Here is a 9,347-nt window from a genome sequence, read left to right as displayed (position 1 = left end):
CCGATAGTGTACTCGAATCCTTCAGACCAAGGCTCTGATACCAACTTGAAACGATCCAAAAATACTGAGTAAAATTTTCATTTTATTTAAGTCAAAACCATTCATTCATTATTCCAAAAGACAATCAGAGTAAAAGTATTCACAAAACATCAGAGTAAAATCATAAAGAGTCATTATGGTAAAATATCCAAGAGATGTATTGCGATCAAGCCGAGCCATTTCTTTTGAAACCAGAAGTGCCTAAAAACATTTTAAACATAAATCGTAAGCACAAAGCTTAGTGAGTTCCAACAAACACCACATATACATACATACATACATTTATATATATATATATATATATATACATATATATATATATATATATATATATATATATAAATATATACATATATATATATATATAACAACACATAGCTATGTCCGGTCCGTATCAACCCCGAGTCCATAATGACTCCATATAATAGCAGGTAGTTGTGTCCAGTATGTATCAACCCCCAGGTTCGTATCAACCCCACATACATAAAACATTTAGTCATATTAGCAAGATACAAAGACAACTATCATCCTACAAACATAATCTAGTAGGCTAGCATTAGTGCCATCTAACCACGAGTACAGTAAAAATACTCACTTGAACTACTCAACATAAGCCTAACATCTACCTCAACATCAAAAAAAAAAACCTAAACTACCTAAAACCAAACCAAGACCAATCCTTAGTCAAGTACTCAATTCTACCCATGTTTGACCAAAAGTCAACGGTCAGCTTAGTCAAAGTCATCGTCACATCGTGACCATTCCTTGGTCACATCGTGAGAATGCAATGACAACCAATAGTGATTACACATATCCTATATCCTTCTGTCAGAAGGCCAAAATCTTCATTAATTGCTTAATCTCTTCAGACCAAGGCCCATAACCTCATATCTAGTTTCTAAATAGCTTCATAATGGATAAAGTTTCCAACTTTATCCATTAGGATGGTCCAAACAACCAATATCTAGTCTTTAAGTCTCAAAGGGACCAAGAATGCATCTTCACAGTTAAATCTATTATGTACAAGTCTACAACCTTCATATTTGAATCAATATAATGTTTAGATGGATAAATTTTCCAACTTTATCAATAATAATGTCTCAAGCTTTCAAGATCTAAACTTTAATACACCAAAATAGCCTAAATGACCAAAATAACTTGCATGGCTGAAAGGGGAGGCAAAAGATCAAAACTTTCCTAGTCCATGAGGTCTAAGAAATACATTCTAAACTTGATCAAAAGGTGTTGCAGTCTAGATCTGAAGCATACAATGTTATTGGGACCTAAGAAAGTAATAAAGTTGCAAACTTTATGTCCAACTCTTACTTAAAAGTCATTAAAATTGACCAAAACACCCAATAAACTTAGATCCAAGATGAAATGCAATAAAGCTTGGAACTTTATGACTTACAAAGGTATATAAGGTAGATGAAAGTTGAGATTTTCAATTGACAAGTTTCAAGGATCAATCTTGCATGCAAACATAGCTCCAAAACCACTAAAAACTCCAAAAATGGATGAGAGAGGAGAGAGGAGAAAGTAGGCTCAAATCTTAAAATTAGAGGCTAGGGTTCTCCCTAGGGGTTCTAGATATGTTGGAGGCAAATAGAATACCCTAAAACATAAATCCTTACCTTTAAATACCTTGAAAACCCTAAAAACTCGTAGGCTTGGGCTGCATAGTTCTCATGTCGTGAGAATATGTTCTCACCTTGTGAGAACAGGCTCCTCAAGTCATGAGAATTACTCTCACCACGTGAAAATGAGTTTTCACCCTATTTCACTCTAACTTCAGACAATCATAATTTATTCGTTTCAACTCCATTTTCGGCGTTCTTTATATGCATAGAAAGGTATTGCGAGCTCCACACCCCTATCTAATTACTCTTGACTTAATATGCCACACCCAAAAACATGGTCCCAAATTTTTTTTTTAATAATAGATAAAATAGTGGTTCCAATAGCATCCAATCATCTCAAATAAAAACCAATATATTAATTGTCATAAAATCAGAGTAAAACATCAAGTGCAAAATCCAATGATGTATGTGATACAGTCATCCTGAGCTCTTCCTTCTGAAACCATAAGTACATGAAATATAAACTAAAAACCATAAGCACAAAGTTTAGTGAGTTCCCCCAAATTGCATATACTAATCATGCAATAAACATATTGAAGGGTCTGATTTAGTGGTTTGGTCTAGGCTTTACAATGTAATCATAGAAAGTGTATTAGTGGTGAGTTTTGGTTAGTTTACGGTTGTAATGAGTTTACGGCCGTAAACACCTTACGGTTGTAAACTCCTTTCGGTCGTAGTCCCTATAAATAGAGGGTTGATTAGACGTTTAGTTGTTGTTGATACCTTTTAGTTCACGCTCTTTCATCGAGTTGTACCAGACGTTTATTGATATAAAACGTGTGCAAGCTTGGTTTATTCTCTCTTTGTATCTATTTTTGCTTTATGTGATTGTGTTTGTTGTTGATCTCTTGTAAGATCCTTTATTTGGACTTTACAATTGGTATCAGTGTTTGGTTGTATCAGTCAATTTTGTCATATTTGGAGCATTATTTGATCTTATTTTCGAAATATTTTTGCGTTTTTGGATAGATCTCTGAAAAATAAAGGAGGGTTTCTTCTTTGCATTTTTCATAAAAACAGGTTTTTGATCGAGTTTTAGAGCAAAAAGGGATGAAAAACGTCGTTTTTTGAAGGGTTTACGGCCGTAAACAGCTTATGGCTAGGGTTTCTTTGCGGCCGGAGGCTAGGGTTCTAGAGTTTGCGGCCTCGGTTGGGAGTATACGGCTCGGAAATTACGGCTCAACTCATTGGCCGGCTAAGCAGCTCGCATCAGCGCCTTTATAGAAAAATCAGAAAGGAATTAAGGGTGCCCAGGATCGATCCCGGGATCTGGTTCATCTATTCACGCGCTTTACCAGTTGAGCCAAGGAACAACTTGTTACAAGCGTTTCGATTTTTATTCATAAACACTTTATGTCGCAGCAAGTTTTTTATTTTTGACAATTTTAACCCAAAATTCAATTCCTTTTAATTTTAAATTCCTTTTTCATCCAAAATTAAAAATATATATATATAATAATAATAATAATAATAATAATAATAATAATAATAATAATAATAATAATAATAATAATAATAATAAATTAAATTAAAATTCATAAATAAAATTATATTTTAATTTTTGACATTTATTTTTTAACTTTTGACCTTAAATTTTGACTTTGACTTCCAAGTTTGACATTTGACTTTAAACTTTGACTTTTTCGTTTAACTTTTAAATTTTCAAATTTAGCTTTTCGGTTTGACTTTTAAGTTTGACTTTTAAAGTTTGACTTTTGAGTTTAACTTTTTAAATTTGACTTTTAAGGTTGACCTTTGAGGTTTATAGTCAAAGGGCTTTCTTTAAAATTTTAGTTTGACTTTTAAGTTTGATTTTGGCTTCTAGTTGTGCTTTTTAATTGATTTTAAGGTCTACGAGTGAGTTGAAAACATGAAAGAGAGTCGTTAGGATATGTTAAGACAAAATTTCAACATTTTCGATTATATCCCTAGAGAAACCCTCGAAACTCAGTTGCAACGATTGGCTACACTTACTACTAAGATGAATATAGCTAGGATCTTCTTGTCTAAGTTTGAGATAAACAAAGAGCTACTGAATTCACTTCCGAAATCGTGGGATATAAACGTGGCTATCATCAAGAAGACAAAAGATCTAAATCATCTTAGTCTTGCTGATGTAATTGAAGAACTTGATGATTTAAAGTGTAAAAAAACAATGAGTTCTGAAAAAATTCTGCTCACTGAAGTTACATGTACTCCAGCTTGTGAAACTACGATTAAATTTCTTCGGGAACAAACTGATTTATTAAAAAGAGAAGTTGAGGACCTAAGATTTGAAGGGTATCAACTCAAGAAAGGACAAAAACCCTTGAAGGCTGAATTAGAAGCAAAAACCAAAGACTTTAGGAAGCTTCAGGAAGAGTATAGCAACAAGTGTGAAAATTATGAATATATTAAGAGACAACTTGCTTCTGTAACTGAAGACCTTGACACATTGAAAATTAAGTGTGGAAAAACAGATGTTAGTTTCAAAAATTATACTGCGTCAAGTCAGACAGTCGAGTCCTTATTTGAAACCCAATTAAAATTTAAAGATAAACAAAAAAAGGGTCTAGGGTATGATAGTATTCCTCCACTTTTCAATCATAACTACACATCCATCCCTATGACTCAGGAAGAAATTGACAGGGAGGCACATCTTCGATATGGCAAACTAGCTGGGTTTGTGTTAGGAGGTATTCAGGTTGAAGATTCTAATGTTTATACTTCATGTGCAGGTAAAGTAGCAGAAGATGAGAACAAGGAGAACACTACTGAACAAACCAATGACTCCTTGAACTCAGAATCTGATGCTTCGAATTTTGTTACTCCTAACAAACCTGCCGTTGAGAAATACAAGCCTCCAATTCCAGCGCAACACAGTGCCTATTACAAGTGTGCATCTGGGAACAATAAGAGACAAGGCAAGGATACGCCACCAGGGGCAGGAAGAAACAACTTCACTGTGAAGAAAAAGACATGTTTTCACCGTGGAACACCTAGACACATTGCCAGAAATTTTCCTAATCGTGCATATGTTCCGTACTATGCACAAGGCTGGCAGAACACACCAAGAGGGAGATTTTTCAAAAGAAACCCCTCAAGGTCACGTTCAGATAATGCCGACTGGAATGCCATGAAGGCGAAGAATTGAAGTCCCAAGGCCAAGCATCCAACTCCCAAGGCCAAGCATCCAACTCCCAAGAACACGAAGAGAATGTTGGCCTAGAAGTCTAGTTCAAGAGATGCTCCTGTGAAGCGAAGATCGGTAAATTCAAAGTCATCTGGGCAGACGACTTCAAGTTCCAAATAAAGTGTCGAGGCACCCATCGAATCGAACAAGAAATGGGTTAAACCCAACTACAAATGGGTTCCGAAGGATCAATCTCCCAAATCTTCTAACGATTCTAATATTTCTATATCTTATGTTTGTGATAAGCAGGACATGTCATGGGAGAAATTACCTTGTGTTGATAGTGGCTGTTCTAGGCACATGATAGGAGGCATATCATCATATTTTAGTTTGTTGGTAGTGGCTGTTCCAGGCACATGATAGGAGGCATCTCTTAACTGTGCAACATTTTGACCTTGCTTGAGAGTATATGTCCTTTTGCAGGAAAGGAAGAAAGGTAGAGATCACAAATGGGGTTAGTGCTTAATGATATGAAGAATTTTCGGATCTGTTCTGAGATTATGCTTGCTATTCTCAGACCTTCTAAATGCAGATTCAATTGGTGAATTACGGTTTGCGTCTTCTTCTCTATACTCCTAAGTTTTTCTTAAGCTGATTCGCTTTAAAGACTAATTTTTGTTTTAGGATAGTTTAAATTTGTGCATTTACTTTCGTTTCTCTCCTATGCACAGATTTAGGGGGAGAAATAAAAACAAAACAAAAATTAGAAAATTTTAATTAAAAAAATCCAAAAACTTTAGAAAATCAGAAAATCAAAAATGTGGTGTTAATGGAATGTGCTTGCAGGAGATGTTTTGGGAAGTGATATAATCATGTGATAACATGCAATCTGAATCTGTGTAAGGGACTGAATCTGAATTGTCTAGGCTCTGTGTTTGATGCATCGGTAGGCACGAAAGATTCTAAATGGACTTGACTAGGAAGATTTGAACTTAAGGAATTCAAGGACTTGACAAATATTGAACTAGTTAGATCCGTTTAGCCTGACAATACGATGCTCAGATAGGTTGAGTAGGGAGATATGCATAAGAATCTACTGATCACATTAAATGAACCCATATCTAGAACTGTGGATTCACTTTTCCTCGATGTGCAGATTCTGTCCTTAATTCCGGTTGGATGCGGCGACCGGTAAATTCCGATAAATTAGGTCCGTAGAAAATTGTTTTCTTTCTTTCTTTTTGTTAGTCATATGTTGCCTCCTCTGCGTGATTAGGAGATCCGACCTGGATTGTAACATATGCAACTCTATTTCTCTGCATATTATATTTATGAAATTCTTCTTATCTGTTAGCCAAATGTTGTCTCCTTTGCGTAACTACCAATCCGACCTGGAACACAACATATGTAACCTTCTACTTCTCAATCCCTCTAAAACTATAAGTAATAACAATTTGAATCTATCATCTCTCCTAATGACTGTCTGCTTACCCAATGTAAGGAGTACTCTGGAAGTCCTTGATGGTTGGGGTATATCAGGAAGCGGGAAACACATTCTAGTACAACTAAAATTGAACACATACAGATTGTATGTAGATCTCGCTGCTCAATTTAGGTGGACAACAATATCTTTGGTCGTCGTCAGCTGAATGGTCCTAGAGGAATATTATCTAGGAACTTAGGATCACATTGTCTTGTCACTTATAGTATGTCCTAATTTTGTCACAATCTCTCGTGTTTAAGTGGACCACAGTACCGACGATTGACCATATCTATTCATGAAGGGAGAGGTACTGATAAACGGATAAAGGTTGTCTAAAAACTTTGATCCCAAATCACTCTTAAAGTTAGATATCATTTTATTTTTGTAAAATTTGTTCATAGTTTCTTCTAATTTAAATATTAGGGGGAGAATTAAAGAAAATAAAAAATCAGAAAAATTCAAAAATCAAAGAAAAATCAGAAAATTAAAAACAAAATCCAAAAATAGTGTTATTTTTGTTTTGTTTCTGTTTTAAGTTTTCTTTTAGTTTTGTTTTGTCTTGAAAATTGGTTTCATGTATAGATAAGACTCATGGAGTTTGTGTTGAAGATTTCTGAGCCAATGCTTCATCCGTGATCATCGAAGAATTCTCATTTGAAGGAGCAAGAAATGAAGATTATTCTTTCAAATTCAATCTTTCAACCCCAGAAGCAAGGTGAAGCTGAAATTGAAGATTATGTGACAGATTGCATTGAAGCCTCCTCAATCAGTCTGTTGCTATCTTAAACCTGCTGAAGTGATCCAGAAGATTATTTCTCTTTGATGTTCTCTCTGAAGATTCTCAAGCTGAAGCGCCATCTTTTAAGAATCAGTATAAGAAGCCTCCTCACCCAATGTACGTTCAATGCCACATTCTGAAGAAAAGCTCAAGGGCTCAAGATGAATTCATTCATGGAAGATTCATATGTTCATCCTGATGATGTGAAGAAATCGAAGGTTAAAGCTGAAGCCAAGCTCCTAATGAAGATTAACAAGAAGAGCCAGCTACTTTTTAGGGGGAGCTTGTTGGTTCAATTAAGAAAAGAAAGCTATAAAACAAGGGGGAGATTGTTGGGTCAAAATATGGTTTATACTTTGCTTTTCTGGGCAATTATATTTTTATGTAATATTTTATGAGCTTACAGTCTAGTTTACGGTCAGGTGGGGTTTACGGTCTGTGTTTACGATCGTAAACAAATTTACGGTCATAAACCCATTTACGGCCCATGTCCACTAAGCCCATGTTCCCCTTGTATATATATATATAGGTGTTAGGGGTGAGGAGTAGAGATTGATGAACGTGAGAAGAGAGAAACTAGAGAGCATTTTGTGTGTGTGAATCTTTTGTATCCGGTTTTTCATTCTAATCAATTCATACATAGATTCATATTATTCTTCTTCTCTTTCTCTTCTATTTGATCTGACATCATCCATTTGATTGGGATTCCGCACCATCAAACGGATCTGATTGATACACAGGCAAATTAGGGACTTACACATATAGTAGGCCCCACCCTGCTTCGAACCTCGTCTGGCATCGGACTTTGCCCGACATCAAGCTGAGCTTGGTAAAATGGGCCCCGCCAAACATATAACAACATATATCAAAATAGATAGGTATACATGCAATAAACGTATATAGAGAGAGATATATAGCATACAGATATCCATCGGGCCTCGACCGGCATCGTGCCTTGACCCGAAAAACATATAACCGCAACCCATGCAAGAGTCATGAACACAACTAGCATACTAACAACATAATATTAACATGGGTCGGGCTTGGTGCCTTCGACCCGCTAAGGAAACTAACTTCACTAGCTAAATGATAACTAGATAAATCCCGACTCTAGAAATCAGCTCTACTCAGCCTCTAAATATAAAAAATCCCTTAGATACCGATCAATATTTCCAAACCCCTTAATGATCAAACTTTGTCAAACTCAAAGTTACGAGTTGACTCAACTCGCCGAGTTATTCTTCATCTCATCGAGTTCGCCCATGAACTCACCGAGTTTCCATTTTAGCCTGCAGAATCGGGAAAAGTCGATCCAACTCGCCCAATTCACCTATGAACTCATCGAGTTCTCCATGAAATACACATATTAATTTATTAAGTCACCATTCTCGAAACTAAAAGGCCCACCACATAGATCTGGACTAAAATGTTGAGTAGAAGGGTAAGATTCCAACTTTACCCTTAAGAACCAAACTAATGGGTAAACAACCCTAACCCTAAGCTTAAAAGGTTAAGTCTTAAAAAATATGCACTTATTCATCAAGACAAAGCTCCATAATACATATTTGGTCCTTAAAGGCTGCAAACATATGTAAAGGTTCCAACTTTACTCTCAATTATGCTTAGAAGAGGCTTAAATGATCAAAAGAAGCCATAAGATGGACTTAATGCATGCATGGAGCTCTTAAGACCATAAAGTTGGCACCTTTATGCCAAAAGAGCTCAACAAGACCACAGATCTAGAAAGATAGCACTTGGGATGACCTTTAACTCCACTAATCACCCATACATGGCTAAAAGCATCATAACTAACCCAAAAAAGATCTAATAAAATATTAAGCAAGGTTAGAACTTTATACAAGAAATACGTTGGAAATGATGCAAAGAATCAAGATCTTGGAGGCTCTAACTTGAATCACCACCTTATACCAAGCTTCTCTTTCTTCCAAGGGATTCAAACACACCAAATTACACTCTCAAAGGGCTTACAACACTCAAAAAGGCTTTAAGGTTTGGAGATTAGGGTTAGGGACTTTGGAAGCTGAAAATAAGGCCAACACCTAGGACTTAAGGTGTTTAAATAGGGTGCAAAACCCTAAAATTAAGGTTTCCTCTTGAGCAACCAACTCGTTGGGTTGAGACTCCTCAACTCGTCAAGTTGCCTCATATAAATCCGCGGCCAAAAACAACTTCAACACGTCGAGTTGGGGCTTCCAACTGGACGATTTCTTCATGAAAAATGCAATACTTGAAATATAATCTTACCAGAAATAAGGTGTTACAATTCTCCCCCAC

This window comes from Lactuca saligna, chromosome 5 (genome assembly GCF_052625555.1).
Source record: "Lactuca saligna cultivar CGN05327 chromosome 5, ASM5262555v1, whole genome shotgun sequence".
NCBI classification, from domain to species: domain Eukaryota; kingdom Viridiplantae; phylum Streptophyta; class Magnoliopsida; order Asterales; family Asteraceae; genus Lactuca; species Lactuca saligna.
Note: the sequence above shows the minus strand (reverse complement) of the source record.